The sequence below is a fragment of the Acromyrmex echinatior genome, chromosome 7 (assembly GCF_024713525.1).
Source record: "Acromyrmex echinatior isolate Ae372 chromosome 7, ASM2471352v2, whole genome shotgun sequence".
Classification (NCBI taxonomy): domain Eukaryota; kingdom Metazoa; phylum Arthropoda; class Insecta; order Hymenoptera; family Formicidae; genus Acromyrmex; species Acromyrmex echinatior.
The window spans coordinates 13,486,595-13,505,609 of NC_141858.1; the positions used below are offsets into that span (position 1 = coordinate 13,486,595).

Consider the following 19,015-nt stretch of genomic DNA (forward strand, 5'->3'; position numbering starts at 1 on the left):
TGCAATTAAATCATCACAAAATAATATTTGAAGTAAAATATTTTACATACATTTTTTTACGAAAGCGAAATAATGAGCGTATTATAAATTTATATGTTCATAATGGACTTTGTCATTTTAACGCCGTTGTCATTGATTCAATATAGGTAACTCATGTATAAAGTACAAGTCTGTCGCGACACTTAATGTCAAATGTATGTTTGATAGATTATTTTATTGATTAAACTTCTTAGCATGTTCGGTCGCATACTCGACTTCCGATAATGTCAAGATATATCATCCACCGCAAGTACATAGATAGTAGTCATGCTAAAATAATATTGAAATAATTATGTCCTTCTTCTTGACAGTGATTGTATACAGAAAAAATGATTTTGCAAGCTTTGCCTGCAATGACTGCAACCTGAACCTATTTACTGGATAAAAACAAGACAAATGTACTACATAGTATTTTAATCAATAATAATTTATTAATATTATATGATAATGACACTTATTTGATATTAACTAATATCAGTAGGTGCTTGATAATAATCTATTAATTAATATTAAGCTTTTAATAACTAGACAGGTGTCTAACGCAAATTGTACATATTTTTACTAAAAAAAACTTGCTTTAGCCACTGAATAAAAATCTATCAATTTCTTATTCCTTATTTCCATTTCCTACGCATTGTTGTTACAACTAATGAGAATATATTACTAGACAGTAATTGGATGAGAGTGTCTAAGAAAACTATATACATTTTTATCAGTGTGTATCCGCAGCAAAATTTTAGATCTTTCAGCAAAATTATTCTTTCCGTGAATAAATCACTTCTTTGTAACATATAACATATAAAACTAATCTTTTTGAATTGAATTTCAAATTTCTATAAAAATGCAAGGTTTTTAAGATATGTAATGACTTTTTCATATGCGCCGTAATAATTTATTAGATTATTTGTTCTTAAACATCGAATGATATGCGACAAGCGAAAGGACAGCTTTCCCTTTCGCAGATAGTCCCTCGAGCAGAACATGAACCTTCCCGCACACAGACTGTCCGTTCATTACCAGGCTTCGTTTTCATCCCGCAGGCTTGCATGGCGCCGAAACTCGGTCGAGCTCATTGAGCCACGGCGCATGTAAATTTATTCCATTGAGGTGTGGTGGCCGCGTGTAAATCGCACATGGACAGCACCGATGTTTTTGACGCCTCCGCGTATGTTATGTGCCCAGTTGGTCGCATCCACCTTTCTTGATTCACGTTGATGGTGAACGTGCTGCGGATCGCTTTTGTTCTCTCACCGAGACGAGAGGGAATAATTTCGATAGGTAGGCAGAGGTGTAAGAGAGACGCGGTGAAGCTTTGCGTGTTCCGTCACGTCTCTCTGGGGGAATTCGACGCCCTTTCTTCGTTCTCTTCAGCATTGGCTCGCGACGGCACTTGCGTTAGCTCGCACGCTCGGAAGAAACCGCACTTGGGTGGCGCACGCGAGGTCGAGAGATCGAGATACTCTTTGTTCATTGCACCGCGGTCTCGCGGCAGCGTGGGTTATTAACGTAACAATTGAGCGGTCTGAATACAGGGCAGTTAACGGGGTTACGTTTAACGTGGGGCGGCTGCTGAATTCTGTTTTATGGAATTAGAGGACCGGTAACATTAAATTACTAGGATTTCGAGGATTTGACTGACATCTCTCGTGCTAATGAAATGGTCGAAAATTATTTTAGACAGCGATTGAAGGTGATCAGGAGCGAATCAGGAGATCTTTCATTTTTAACTAAATTTTATTTTTATTGTAATAAGTTTACGTCCCTGATAAAATTTATGAAAGAAGATGAGATATTTAAATTATAGTGTTCCGATTACTTCTTAAATCTGTGAGCTATTGGAATTGTCATGACAATTGATGTTCGTTATTGCCATAATACCTATTTGCTGGCACGTAGTAATTATTACAATCAAGATATACGCGGACAAACTTAATCATCCGTGCGCTCACCCACCTAGACCATTCTTAACCACCCGGAAGCGAATAACATATTTTTACTACTATGCTTCTTCCACATTAGTTATAATTATATACAAGGTGTTCCATTGCGTTCTTTCTCTTCACAATAGGTATTTTGAGCAAGGATCTCAACATATTTGCTTATCTCGAAGAAAAATATTTCCTTCTATTTCTCAGTGTATCAAATACGTAACATTATTTATAAAATCGATATTGTCTGTTAATGATAAATTATTATATGTATATAACATTTTATTCGAGATCATCGTTGCTCTTGTAATTAACATAATTAAATTAATGTAATTTGGATTTAATTTAATTTTTTATACCACAAAACAAATTTTTATATTATATCGACAACACTTACAATTATAAGTTTTCTTATTTCTTCAAAAAAATTTTTTGCTGAATGATCAAAAATTTTGTTGAATACATATCTGAAGATAATTTTTTGTTGAACCATTAAAATAATTATATTCTAAAACTAAAAAAATGATGAGCGATGTTCAAAAAAATTTTGATATAGCAATTAATTTGAGTTTTCAATTACTTTGACGATCCGACAAAATTATTTTTAGATATCTGTATAATTCAACAAAATTTTAGATCCTTCAGCAAAAATCGTTTTCTCTCCGTGTTTGAAGACTATTAGGGGGAAGTATATTTCTTTATGGCCCCTCCCATAAGAAAGTGCGCAATATCCGAGACACCTCGTATACAAGTAGCCTCCGAGCGAGGAAGATCTTCAATATCGCAATCGTGAGCAGCGGAGATGGTGTTAATGCGGACCCCCGTGGTTAACGCGGACCCCGCCAGAGTAATGCTTTGGCGAGGCACTGAAATCCGGTTCAGTGGCTTCTTTGTATGCCACTCCATGCCATTTTATATCGTTTTTATTAAACTTTTAAAAGACGAGGCAGTATAATGTGGCAGTCCCCCCCCCCTACCGCGGCCACATATATCCACCCCCGTAATATATGTAACTTTCGATAGTGATTTTCATCCATTTAGCTCGTAGTTCATAAAATCGCTCAGATTTGAAATCTCGACAAACAGAACGACGAAATCTGTCGCCTGTACTTTCTTTTACTCTTAATTGCGTATTCGAAGTCGTTGAAGGTTAAATCGGAATGTATTATAATGATAGTTTCGATAATTAACAAAGATATCATTCTGAAATCGCTGGAGACTTTAAAAATCTAAATAATTAAGTCGCGTTGCGTTGCGTTTCTGCCGCTGTATGCGCGATTATCAGGGCGTATTATATATAGATATTGAACAGATACACTTATACACTTGCAAGACTCATGTATGTATACGTCTATTCAGCATATGTGCATATTTATATATTTAGGATTTACGCGAATCCATGCTCGTATACGTAGTGGCAAAACGCAAAAGCAATCAGATAAGAATCTGTATAAATTCCAACGATTCTGGATGTCCAAGTATATCTGTAAATCGGAGCATTTACACGCGCCTGCTCTTTATTAATATCCTATTTATCGGATCTCTCATATTCGATTGGATCTACTATGAAGAGATTGGAATTTTAAGTACTCACTTTGAACTCAGTTTCTATCTTGACGTGAACTTTGTTTATCTTGATAATTCTTTTAACAGAAATTTAGTTTCTAAAGAAAGGAGAGAGAGAGAGAAAGAGAAAAAATGTGTGTGTATTTGTTACATACTTCTGTAATATAATTTATATTTATTTCAATTTATGTGGAATAAAAAAAATTCCACTTCCAAAAATTTAAACGAAAATAAAAGAAGATGTTTTTCCATTTCTGCGTCCAATTATAAACAACTATTCGTATTTTTGAATACGAGATATTATTTATGTCTAACTCCATCTATAAACAGTAGGTAATACACATACATATAATTTCCTTAAGATCTATCTTCACATTCGAAGAGATATTTTCATGTTTTGCTCTGCAATTTAATTTAATTATAAATATGCAATTAATAAAACTTCAATTTTTATTAATTAATTAATTTTATCTTATTAGAAGTTAAAAAGTATAAATTGTAATAAACGATTTATTAAGATTGTATATGAATATAATATCAATACACGAGTAATGAATAAATTTCTACAATCAGATCTAATAGATCTCAAAAATACGAATTAAAGGAGATTTGAATGAAAAATTTATACATATGCATTATGTTTATTGATATTTTAGACTCTTCTTTTTACTGTTCTTTTACAAATTTTAATGGATTTTAATTAATTTTTTTTGATCAGTACGTTGAACTGTATAAAATCCAAATTTGTTAACAAAAAAAAGAACTTTTTATAAGAATGTTAACTTTTATGTTCCAAAACATAAATAAGAGTTTTATAAAAAAGTACGCGCAAAAATATTTGCCCGAATCCAAAAGATTCAGTGCTGTAGTCGAAGGTTAATTTCGAATGAAGAAATTATTTTCAAGTATTTCAAATATTCTAAAAATCTGACACTTCAAGACGTCTTCAACTTGAAACATCTTACTATCTTGGACACACTCGATGGATGGCGCGTGGCGTTCCATCAGTGATGAACTTCGTCTCATTTAAACTGAAGAAAAGAACTATAATAGATACTTACATCGGTATTTCAAATCTTCATTATCTCATTTTGGGCACATATACAGGTTTATGTCAGATAATATCCCGCAGCTCACGCTGGCCCCAAAGTCATTAGCGGGAAGAGGTGTCCTTTTTTCCTTTCTTTTCTCTCCGCGGGCGTTTATCGTGCGCAGGCGTCGCATACCGCGGCCACAGAAGGCATGGTAGACGATGGAGTTTCCCCCCTGTGCAACAATTGTTCGTCGTCGAGTTAATAGTCTAGGGAAGCTGAGTAGTTTCTCTTTCTCTTCTCCTTTTATCTCGCAACAACTTCGTGTGCCTCGCGACTTTTCTCGTCGCCTTCGATTTTTCTTAGTCGTCTCTTCCGCCGCTTATCTGAGGTCACGGTGCACACGTCGCTTCCAGGCGAGTGCGGCTGAGGTCCGGCGCCTTGCCGAGACCGTCAGCGAGGCATAAAATCCGACACCGCAATTTGAGACGCGGTTCGTCGCGGTGAGATCGGTGACGATGTGTAAGTGAGGAAAAATGAGTAAAAACAGGAAGAAAAACGGGAGATCCATGGCATTCTGATCTTCATGTATTGCCTCCGTTCTCACGCGCCGGAAGCGGCACGTCGCCACGTCGCCACGAATGGATCTGCCGACGAAATCTGAGATGTCGATGGGCTCTCGGATACGCGTCTGTCTGCGCATGTAGATCCGGCGGTTCGATAGAAGATATTTATTGATACTGCTTGGAAGCTAAAGAAATGTCGCGCGACCCACTTCAAATTAAACTAGTTTATTAATGGAATGCAGCCAGCCAGGACAGTACAAATCACGTAGCTTATAACTAATGGAAAAGGCTTTTAGAGCGAAAATTTTATTATTTCTTTATAAAAATTTATTGAATTTGTTTATGAGATGTTAAGAAAAAATTATTTTAATACAAGTTTTGCACTTTTTTCATTCTATGTATATAATATTATGAAATATGAAAATATTCGTCGCTTTTATTATTATATCAGTTTTGCAGCTATTGAAACGTATATATGTATATATTAATAACGAACAACGACGTACATCATAAAATTATAATAATTATAATGCTGAACTTATTAGAAAAAAGTTGAAAATATACATTGTTAAATTCATAATATCAAAGTATATTCAATTTGAGTTACTTTTTCTATAGATAGCTGCTGCTCCGATTCAATATGTCGTCAATTTAATTCTAAAATTCTTCGAAATACATTCCATGAGACTATCATATTTTTAGGATAAACTCTAAGAAAAAAATTTTCTCCGTATAGTACATGCATACACTATATAATTTTATTTTTTTATTGAGAAACATGTATTTGCATGTACATAAGATGTTAGTAGATTTGAAAATATCCTATATAAAAAAATCGAGCGACAGATCGAGTGAGCGAGCACGTGAGAGAGAGTATGTATGTATCATACAACTCTATAAAGATAATTTATGTTTATTTTAACTTATGTGGAGAATTGTCCAATTCCACTTCCAAAAATTACTGTTTGTGAGTTATTGGTGAGTTGTATTTTAGTGTCTAATTATAATTAATTTGTTCATACTTTTGATTACGAAAAATTATTTGTGTTTAACTCCATCTATAAACAACAGATAATCTATAAACATATACATATAATTTCCTTGAGAATATCTTGACATTTGAAGACGAAATGATGGAGCTAAATAATTCAGTTTAAGAAAATGATTAAAGTTATAACTCAAACTTAGTTCATTATTTATTAACTAGTCACAAATTAATAAGGACGTTGTTTACTTTGAAACCAACGACAGAAATGGATTGCTTTACATTTCGACACACATGCAAGTCGTAATGAGAAAGAGAAAAATAGTTTAATTTAATTAAGTCCATAAAATCAATTCGTTAGTTATAAGCATTATCCATTGTGTATTTATATTATATAATTTTAATAAATTATTTATTACTATTTATACTTCTTTAACTTATAAGTAAGATAAAACCGAAATTTTATTAATTAGACTTATTAATTGGATTTATTAATTTTATAATTAAGTGGAATGAAATTGTAGAACAAAAGATGAAAATACCTTTTCTCTTCGAATGTCAAGATATTCTTAAGGAAATTATCTCTACCGCGTTTATAGATGGAGTTAGACATAAATAATTTCTCGTATTCAAAAGTACGAACAATTACTTATAAACACAGAACCTATTAAACATCAGGACGGGAATTAATGATAATTTTTGGAAGTAGGGTACTGCATTCATACCCTACATAAATTGAAATAAACATAAATGTAATGTAGAATTGTATAGTACGCATATACATACAATATTTCTGTCTCTCTCTCTCTCTCTCTCTCTCTCTCTCTCTCTCTCTCTCTCTCTTTCGCGCTTGCTCGCTCGATTTGATCAGAAATTTATATTTGATATTTTGATGATATTTTCTAATCTAAACAATTAGTAAAATAAAATCAAAATTTTATCAATTGGACGTTTATTATGCGAAATTAAATTGTAGAGCAAAAGATGAAAATCTCTTTATTGCTTGTAAATTTAATTTGTTATATTACAGTAGTAGTTTAATTACGTTTCCAAGTTCAAAAAATTAATTCGTTAGTTATAGGCATTATCCATTACTTATTATGTATTCATATTATATGATTTTAATAAATCGTTTATTATTATTTATACTTTTAATTTCTAAGCAAGATAAAACCATTTTATTAATTGGATGTTTATAATTAAGCGAAATTAAATTGTAGAGCAAAAGATAAAAATACCTCTTCGAATGTCAAGATATTCTTAAGGAAATTATCTCTACCGCGTTTATAGATGGAGTTAGACGTAAATAATTTCTCGTTTTCAAAAGTACGAACACAATTACTTATAAACACAGAACCTATTAAACTATTAAACGCCAGAGAAATTGATGATAATTTTTGGAAGTAGGGTATTGCATTCATACCCTACATAAATTGAAATAAACATAAATGTAATGTAGAATTGTGTAGTACGCATATCGTCTGTCTGTCTCTCTCTCTCGCTCTCTCTCTCGCGCGCACGCGCGCTCGCTCGCTCGATTTGATCAGAAATTTATATATATTGTCTAATCTAACATTTTATATTCATGCAAATGTTTCTTAATAAAAAAGTAAAATAATATAACGTATATATATATATATATGTATACGGAGAGAATTTTTTTTTAAAGTTTACTCTGAAAATATGGAAGTCGTGGAACATTAGTATTTTGAAGAATTTTATGTAAATCTCTCATTCACTAATAAAGCCACAAAAAATATAAAATAAATTTGATTAATTTTACTGAAATGCATGGTAAAAATTTTTTAAATATTATGTTGTGTCGCAACTATTACATTTTCATGGTAAATTTTAGGAGAAGATTCTTCCCATGTATGTATACATATATGTATGTCATCTATAGATGGAATTAGACGTAAGTAATTTTTTATATTTAAAGGTACGAATAGTTGTTTATAATTGGATGCAAAAATAGATATAAAATGCTATAATATCTGCACATATCTGGTCAATCTAAATCGGTTGACCAAATTTTTGGAAATGGGATTTTTTTATCCCACATAAATTGAAATAAATATAAATTGTATTACAGAGTTATGTAACAAATACACACATTTCTTTCTCTCTCTCTCTCTCTCTCTCCCTTTGTTGTAACTAAGTTCCTGTCAAAAGAATTAAGATAAACAAGTTGATGTCAATGTAGATACTGACTTCAAAGTGAGTATTTATAATTCCAATCTCTTCTTAGAGAGATCCGACAAGGATAGTAATTAATAAAAACAGGTGTGTGTAAACGCTCCGATTTATAGTTGCACTTGGATATCCAGAGCCGTGGGAATTTATACAGATACTTATGTATCTGTGATTGCTTCTGTTTTGCCGCCGTGTACGAGCAGGGATTTGCGTAAAACTTGGTAAATATACAAGCACTCACATATGCTAAATATGCGTGTATATAGATGAGTCTTGCAATTGATAATATCTATGCAATATGGCGGCAGAACGCGGCAGACTTTAGTTATCCAGATTTTTGAAGCTTCGACCGATTTTAGAACAATATCTGGTTATAATAACTATCGAAACTATCAGTTTACTTACGTTCTGATCTAACCTTCAATGTACAATTTATTGAATTTTGAATATACAATTTATTGAAGTAAAAAAAAGTATCTCGGTGACAGATTTCACAATTTCTATTTGTCTAGATTTCAAATATAGTGAACGAGTTTATGAATTATGAATGTATAACTTAATACTTTGAATTCCTATAATTAAAAGCTGCCATAGCACGTAAAAAATAAAGTTGATGTTGAAACTTATTTACTGGTAGATAAGTTTCAACATCAATTCTATAAATAAATTCCGAATATATATATATATATATGTATATATATATATACATATACAGGATATTTATGAATTGTCCACATAGGAAAAAAAATGGTTTTACTGATCTTCTATCTAAAAATTTAGCTAGATATGAATTTGAAAATAATTTTATTGGACAATCATTTATCGAAATAATTATGTAGAACATTCAAACTGTTGTTTAAAATGATAAAACTTTTTGTAGCATTACACATCATGTTTGAGTTAATTCTTACATAATTATTTTGGTGCTCCAGCAAACATCATACTTAGTTTTACCTATCTAAATTTTTAGATACGTGAGCAAAATTCTTCTTCTCGTGTATGATTTAAGATAGAGGATTTTCTGGAAAGCTTACACAACATGATCTAGTTTAGTCTCTTGTCTTTCACCGCTAGCCACCTCATAAAGTTATTCTATGTAGTCTATTTCTGGTGCGGCCATATGTATTTAATAGCGTCTGAAGCGCTATTAAAAGTTGCCTTAATGCATATTAATCACGTACTCGGGATACAAAAACGATGATCAATCGAATAGAACAAGATTTAAAATCTAGCTGATTGTCAAATAGTTCTCAATAACAAGTTCTCAATAACAAGTTGTAATATAATAAATTAAGAACATTTGTTACAACGAAGAATATATATTTTTTTAAAGACATATATTTTTAAAAAATTGAAATTTTTTCTAATGTATTAGAAAATCGATTTTTCCGAAGTCAAAATTAATTTTTTAAGTCTTAATGTTTAATTTTTGGAGTAATTAAACTTTTATAGTAAATTATTGTACAAAAAATCATACGGAAAATCCATTAGGTCTAACTTAAAGTACTAGTTAAAAACATAACAAATTGTGAAACGTTTTGCATAAAATTATTTAAATAATATTATTTATCAGGCGCGTACTTAACAATGGAAAACAAGAACATCGAAATTCTTTGCTTTAATTAATTGATATAAGTGGATTAAGAAGAAAGCAACTGTTGCGCGATAATGTATGCACTACTTAATGATCTCTCGTAAATATTCTCGTAAATACCAAGCGTAAATCGTAAAGAACAATTACATAAAAATAATATTGCTTCGTTGTGAACATGGTCGAAGACCATTACTCCTAATAATAGATAATGCTTTTTAATTTTCTAAAGGAATCGCGGCACAACAACAGCGTCAGAACATTATGATTATAGAAGAATGATAGTCTTATAAAAAGAATGATGATATATAGATGATAGTTTTAATGACTCGTGGTAGATATTAAGGCACGGCTATTTTTTATTTTACACAACAAATTGCACAAGCAATTTATATTTGCACTTATGTTTGAATAGAAGAACTTTATTCCGTGTAGAAAAGCGAAAATCTAACAATTTGAACATGAAAGAAGGATTTGTTAATAAAAAATGATAGAAAAATATATCAATAGCTTTTTTTACGTTTGTTATTGCTGTTTTCTTATTTATTTATATATACATAAATTTTTATAGAAACGAATAGAAAAAAGGGAAATTTTCCTTCGAAATAAATTTTAAATTCTTTAGCGAAAAAAAGAATCTGTGTGAAATGACTCTATAATCATTTTTATAAATAGAAATAAGTTAAATTCATTGATTTTTTTGTATAATTTTTATATACATGTTTCAAATTAGTTTTTCTGAAAAGAATTATGCATAATTCTAAAATATTAATAGCATATATATCGTGTATTGTGATTATAAAAAATCTTTCATCACTTATTTAATTATCGATTTCTGGAATACTGAATTTTTTTGTTAACACACATCAATTATAGTTATCGATGTTATCTCGCTATTTTGTACAGCTCATAATCATATCTAAAATCTCTTCGCATATATTAGGATTCTTTGTAATGAAATATGTTTCGTAATTTAACTTCTAAAATATTGATGCTTTTTTTACCGATATCTTTATGAATCTATAAAATCTGGTATGCGTCTCGCACATCTCCATAATTAAGCATCTTTCATGAAGCATCGTTCTCGATCGAACGTTTAAATATCGACGTCTTCCACGTAGATAGTTATTTCACATTACGATGGTGGAGTTAATGCTAGGAACGTCAATGTAGTTTTACATCGATTTTTTTCCAGAATGGATCACAAATTTAGTTTCATCTAAAATATTTTTATGCGTAGACGCACACTTTCTCCTTTCCTCACTATTGAAGCACGCAGCTGATCGTTGTAACGATTGAGGATAACGTCGTGATAATTTTCTTCGCGCGAATGCGATATATTATTGGCGAGTAAACTACCGCCATTGTGTCTCGTTTGAAACGCACGTACGCCATTTTATCACTATTGCCTGTTCCGAGTTTCGATCTGCATTGGCATATGCATTCTTGTATGCTGGATTCATCTATTTCTATCATTATGCTTATTGTCCACAATAAGCACAACGATAGAAACCGATAATAACATATTATTTCTATCGGTATCGCTATTGTTTAGAGCTCTATTGTATTTAGGGCTCGCGTGTTTTAGGGCTATACAAAAAGTTTTGTTGTCAATGTCAATTAAAAACGGTTGTCTTGTTGCTTTGAAACTTTTAACATTTGATAAGAAAGAAAGAACATTAGCTATCATAGATATAGACATAATAGATATAGACTGCGTTACTTATTTTAATTGATGTTAGCATTTATGCTTTATTTGAAGAGAGAGTGAAGCATATCATTATTTCTTTTTAGTTCGTATTGAGTGAGGAGCGCAATAGAAGATTAGAGCGTACCTATAGATGTTCTAATAGAGTCAATAGGAAGGGCGATTTAATTTTATGTGTCATTAGTTCTATACTGATATTTCAGAAAGAGAGAGCGATACGTATCTATTATACATATATACAGAAAACTATTCTACTGATAAGAAAAATAAGTCAGTTAACCTTTTTTTAGTAACGATCGTAATCACGTTTCTAACAGAGAATATTTTCTTGATAATAATTTTAAAATATATACTTATCACAAATGTTAGAAAACTCATTATTATGTATTGAAGATAAGTTTTTTTTTTTTTTTTTTTTTTGGAAGAACACAAAATTTTATCAAAGAAATTACTTATATAATAAGCAAATCGTGTTTGATTTAATTTAATAATTTTGATTGAAGTGTTAAACTTACTACAATTAGAATACATTTTGAATATATTTATATATATATATTTTGAATATATTTATTTTATCATATTAATTCTAGGTTGCTGAGAAATCCATTGAATTAATTAATTTCTTGTTTGGATATGGACAAAGAAAGCTTCTTGATTAAAGCAAATAAAATAACTTAGTTGTGAATCAAACATTTGATTATTGTAACATTTTACTTGTTTTTAACATTAACATCTGTTTATCAGAAACAAATAAAATGTTACAATAACCAAATGTTTGGTCCACAACTAAGTTATTTTATTGCATCAATCAAGAAATCATGTTTGCTCAAACAAGAAATTAATTGAAGAATTCAACTAAGAAGGTTTTTCAATGTGCAAATATTTCTTTACTTTCTTCTGCGACGATCGCACATGTTACATCGATTGAATACAGAACATGCTCCATTGGTCATTAATTGCACGTTGGTGATGAACAAGATAGTCAAGTGGCGGCTATCTGTCACGTGCGGACGTTGCTAAGATGGTGATCATTAATCGTTCACGCTGGTCGTATTTCTAACATTTATACGTGCACTTGATAATGATTCTTCTTTAGCTTAGCAAGTTCTAGTAAGTGGCTCTATGAAATACTCATCCGTATCGCCGATCGATGATTGAGTTTTTATGAGGACCATTAAGAGATAATATTCGTGTGAATCGTTCCGCGCGATCGTTGTAATCTCAGTGTTGCAAATATAAATGCTTTGTCTTTCCATACGCGGATACGCGTGATGATTAAACTCAATTAGTATCCAGAATATTTATTAAAAGAAAAATTTTAATTTTTCATCTTCTCTCTCTCTCTCTCTCTCTCTCTTTCTCTCTCTCTCTCTCACACACTTTTCTTAGAACATTAAATATTTTTGACTAAATCATTTTCAATAGAAGAAATATTTCCATTCGCAGAAGTTGCTTCAACTAAATATATAATATTCTGATTTAAAATTAAATGTGCATTAATTCCGGTTTTTTAAATAATGGAAGAAAATCCACACGATATCTGACGTAACTCGTGCACTTTATCACTACTTTTATTACAATACATTGCTGCGACAAGCGGTTAAATGATTGGCGGAGGAAAAATTTACGATCTTCGATAGAGATAGTTTTTCTATCTTAGTCATATTTGGACTAATTTTACTACCCATATACCTTGCACCTCTTACTTTTTCGCAAGCGTTTATTGCCCGTTTATGCGTACCTGAAGCTGAAGAATTTTATCTGCAGGTGCGGTGAACAGCCTATTGTATCCGTAGAATTTTTCTTTAAAGGCTGTTCGCTAGGTGCACCTCGTTAAAAACATTTCTACACTTATGTTAAATATCGATCATTATAGATATCTATTAACTTTATAGTATTTTTGTACATAGATAATTAGAATATAATGAATTAATGAATTTTAAACATAATGAATTTTTGAAGTTGCTTTTTTTATGCAATTTTCCTAGTAGCATTTATAATAAAAGAAAGAAAACAAGCAAAATGTTCACGGTTAATGGAATCATATTATTATAGTTCAATTAAGAAAAAAAAGAACACTTTTCTTTTAGCGTATAGTTTTTTATAGCGTATCAAATGAATGCGATGATTAATTTATATTTAACTATACCAACGACAGATATATCTCAACAATAATAATGATTGATGACAATATAATTACTATTTTATTTCATGTTTCGAAACTTGATTCATTCGTCTTCTATTTCTTTAGTGAAGAAAAAACTAGCTCAATTAGGCGAATTGTTTATACTTAAAATTTACTCGCTTTCGCAATTACGCAAAAACAGCTCAGTGATTTTTTATTTCTTTTAATCCTTAAAATTCTAAAATTTCTGTAAAAATACAAGTACACGATGAAGAATATTGTGATAGTTGTAAAACGCATTTCTACTTCAGTACGCATCTAATCGCGATGCGCCATCAACATGCAACCCTTGCATACCGGTAGATCAACCCTTTGCCCTTCGTCTTCTCGTGTCTGTCATGAGTTATGAACCATGTCCGCGATGATCGCCTTTAACAACTGGGTGAGTGCGAAACAAGCGTAGGAAAGTCGCATTCTTCTCGCAAGTATTAATCTTCCTAGATTAAGCATACGCCCGTCATCCGACGCGAGCTTAGCGCGTCGTACTTAAAGCGAATTTGCGCGAGTTACTTTTTCATAACTATTGACTAATTAGTAATAAATAAATACAAATTGATGTGACAAAAAAACGTATAGAAGTATGATTTACTAGGAGCTCTATTTTTTAGAATTATTACTGATACAAGTTAGTAACAATAATTATATTTAGACTAATAATTATTATATTCGTTATATTTAATGACGCGTAATGAATTATATTGGAAGATGATTGTATTTATAATTTTACATAAAAGAGTGATTATCCCCGGAAACGACTAAATAATAACTCTAGAAATACAGTTTCTTATCATAATATTTTACCATGCATGCAATTGTGGTCACAAATATAAAAAAATGTTTCTCTCAATGTCGAGGAGAAACAGAATTAGAGAAATTGAGGATATCTGCTTTCCATAATTGCCAGGACAATCGCATTCTCATGACTGTTTCGATTGTGCCAATCCTCAAGATTCCTCGCGTAAATTCGCCTTTAGGTCGACGATACGAGGAAGATTCGCGTGAACGAAAGGAACGCGTATGTCCGCGGCAGTTCAACTACGAAGGTCGGTCAATGGCCAACGACTAACGACGAGAGAAACTCGCGGGTACCAGGAAAGCGACGTCATAATGCGTACCAGACGTACCAGACGACAGTACCAGAATATCATTACGTGCAATTGTTGATGACAACGTCGTCCAGTTGACCAGATGGTGCATGTCGGATAACGCGAAAAAGTAACGGGATGAGAGGGAGAGGTCTGTCACAGCCTCACGGGACCAATAACGAGATTATTCGCCGGTTTTTCGCCGTGAGTTACGTGCGACTCACGACAACGCATTTCGGTTCTTGACGGGCGCGGCTAATCTGATTATGGAAATGAGATGACACCTCGCGTCTTTCGCAAATCGCGCATACGAGGACTTAACGTCTCGAATCGAGGTTCTTGACTTTCCGTAAAATGCGAGGGAGCTGTTATCTGTGCTTAAAGGTTAATCTACAATATGCTCTTCGCTTCCTGTTTCTTACCTTTTACTTTTTATCTCTTGCCTTTTTCGTTTCTTCTGTCCGATTATTTTTACCAATAATCTCTTGTTCTTCTGAAATCAGCTTTTATCTTAGACGATAGGAAACAAAGAAACAAGATTATAGACAAAAGTAGATAAAAAAACAAAGGAGACAAAGAGCATATTGTAGATTATTCTTAAGAGGATCCTAAAGCGTAGCTCGAACTCCGACGAAGTCACCAGAGGTCGCGCATCGATATGTTTTTATAATAAAAACTACCACAACAATATCTCACGCAGTCGCACATTCGTGTCAATTTTCGCATAACAAATTCGTCACGATAAAGCGTCTAAGTCTAATTCTAAGAACTTGACGTTGTTTCGTGTAAATTATATGTCTGGGAACCACAATTTCGTACGTACAAGTTGCAAAGCTTTCGTATCAAGCATTGTTACAACCTGACAGTTGAGACGCCATGTTATATTAAGAAATGGTATTCAGCATACCGTTATTACGTTTATTATTTTTTCTTTTTGTCCATATAATTATCCATATTTACTAGATAATCATATGTCATATTCTTTATCTTACAATCGCTTTATTTTATTTGATCTCTTGATATGGCAGATAAAGAAAACTGGTAATTATCAACCATTAAATTACCATTAAATTGTCAACTATCAAACGACTGTTCTCGTGAAAACCATGTATATATGTCACGTATTATTACGTCACTAATACGTAACGACCGATTAGTAACTTAGTACTAAAACAACTCGTGTGCTATTATATGTTTACAGAAGAAAAAGATAATAAATCTTGTATTTGTAATATGATTGTAATTATCCTTGCAATTGCAATAGATTTTTGAAACTAAGATTTATTACTTTAAATAGCATATGTTCTATGTTTCTGCAACATATATTTTTTTCTTTTATTCAACAAACAAGAATAGTATCGGTTATTTATCATTTCTTCTTTGCGAGGATTTTAAAATATGACGATGTATTCTAATACAAATTTAAATAATATCTTGATTATTCTTACTTTTGCAAGTACATAAAATAATCTGCTTACAGAGAATATTGTTGGAGGCAAAGTTTCCTTCTCCCTTCTCTTCTTCAGAGAAGCAAAATCGACTACGTTCTTTATGAAATGTCTCGCGTAACGAGATTACATCTTCATCTCTTTGAAGGATTGTTTATAGCTGACGCGACTTAATGTTCTTTATTTAAAAGGTGACAAATCTGATTATAATAATAAGAGGTTGTATCTTAAATTTTGTGTATTATAGATTTGCGAGGCTTCATTGTGCATTGACGATGTTTTTAAAATAAATCTAAAACATGATTTCGAGTCTTATTTTGATAACGCGATAAATCGATCATTGTTGCAGTCCAAATGATGGATAATTGCTGTGCACATAGGCTGCTGACGGTACGGAAAAGAGATAAGATTTATTAGCTAAACCTATTTAAGTCATGATATCTTGTCTAAGTTTGTTTCGCATCCTTCAAATATTTTAAACATTTGTCGCACATCACACATCTTATTATATCGTAATGATTTATTCTTTCTTGTTTTATAATTTACAAAATATTCAGATTAAAAATGAAGTAATAATTTATAATAAGGCGCAATTATGATAATAATATATTTTAATAATAATTTTAAATGTGAGAAATATTTATAATACATTAAAATAATGTTTTTTTTTTTTAATTAAATATCAATGAATTAATTAAGCGGTATAATGATCATCGAACAATTTTGATAAATAGAATACACAAGACATTTTTCAGCGGTATAAAAAAGAAGAAGAATGTGCCGAGAACGATAACATAGGTGTCTTTTTTAACGCTTTGTGAAAAAAAGAACAGTTCTGATCTCGTATGACTAGCGTCTTTCTGCCTCAAAGCATGCTAAATTCTGATTTTTAACAAGGAATCGAGACGTCTCTTTGACACAATCAAGTATTGCTTTAAAAGTATTAAAACATTTGATATTTTTCATGTTACGTGACTTCAACTTGAGAAATTAAATCGTTAACAATTTAATTATCAAAAAGAATGAACTACCAGGAATCTTACTGGAATTTAACAAGCGCTATAAACATATCAGATAAGCTATGCTATAAACATATCAGAAAAGAAATCACGATTTGTAAGAAAGTGAAATATCTATGAAATATATAAATTCAATGGTGATTAAACATGAAATTTGAAACAGTAAAAGGCATTGAATTGTTAGGTCAAGAAAAAAGTGTTTGCTTTAAATGATGAGTTTCGTGATTGCAATTCAACGCCGTATAATTAGCAAGTTAAACACGGTTTGATACTGATTGAGCAAACGCAGAATAAATCGATCAGTCTCGAGCAAATAGCTCGCAGACATGAAACAGGATACTAAGTAAGCATATCCTTCGAGAAAGTGGAGAAGCAACGAGGTGTTTGCGCTTTGCGGGGTAAGCCGAGTGAATGATGCTTTTATAACAGAATGAAGTCAATGAAGCAATTGTTTTGTATGCTGCTTTAGAATTTTACTATGCAAAAATGCTGTTTTACAACTAACGAAGAAATTGTCGAAATAAGTTATAAATATGTTAATTTGCAAATATATATTTGCTTGCGATACACGCGATTTGATTGAGTGAATATCAGATGTAAATGCTATAATGACGTTTACAAATATCAATCTGTTCAGATATTACCTCGATGAAAATGGAAAATCGTATATGTGATTCAAGTAATTTTTTAAATTTTCAATTCATTGTCTACTTATCTTGTATCCAAATTGTGCATATAGTTAATTGAAATTTAATTAGTAATGTTTCTCCTTCTTTTTCTTTTTCTCTCACTTTCTAGTTGTCTTGTATTTATATTACTAAAATTTTATTTTTAGCTTTTGTTTAAGAAATATAATTCGAAAACAAAAGTGTTATGATAATATCAAGTTTTCTTTATATATAAAAATTAAGGAGAAAGAAAGAAAGAGAGAGAAAGAGAGAGAGAGAGAGAGAGAGATTGTATATACAATATATGTGTTTTACACAATTCTATATTACAATTTATGTTTATTTCAATTTATGTAGGGTATGAATGCAATACCCTACTTCCAAAAATTTTGCTCACTTACTACTATAAAGTAACCATAAGGATGTTTATGTTTCTTCTGTTTCTTTCTGTCTAATTATAAGTAATTGTTCGTACTTTTGAATACAAGAATTTATTTATATCTAACTCTATCTAGAGAATGAAGAGAGGTAACACATTTATGTATATAAAGAAAGCTTGATATTGTCATAACACTTTTGTTTTCGAACTATATTTCTTAAACAAAAGCTGAAAATTTTAATTTTTAGCTTTTGTTTAAGAAATATAGTTCGAAATTAAATTAAGAAATATAATTAATTAATAAATATAATAAATATAATAAATTAAGAAATATAATTAATTTAAGAAATATAGTTTGAATTAAAATTTTCAGCTTTTGTTTAAGAAATATAGTTCGAAAACAAAAGTGTTATGACAATATCAAGCTTTCTTCATATCATTATACATAAATGTGTTACCTCTCTTCATTCTCTAGATGGAGTTAGATATAAATAAATTCTTGTATTCAAAAGTACGAACAATTACTTATAATTTGACAGAAAGAAACAGAAGAAACATATCCTTGTGGCTACTTTATAGTACTAAGTGAACAAAATTTTTGGAAGTAGGGTATTGCATTCATAC

General features: G+C 31.1%; 1 protein-coding gene across 5 annotated transcripts in view; it reads right to left on the reverse strand.

Annotated features, from left to right (window-relative positions):
- The window catches only part of LOC105152326 (uncharacterized), a 163,412-nt gene that overhangs the window by 115,897 nt on the left and 28,500 nt on the right, over positions 1–19,015 (reverse strand). Inside the window, exon 1 of one of the 5 annotated variants that reach the window (XM_087407564.1) lies at positions 4,595–5,870. The exons of the other annotated variants lie outside the window; for them this stretch is intronic. The gene's annotated coding sequence lies outside the window, so the exon portion shown is untranslated. Of the gene's footprint in view, positions 1–4,594; positions 5,871–19,015 lie in introns of those variants that run through there. 5 annotated transcript variants of the gene reach the window in all.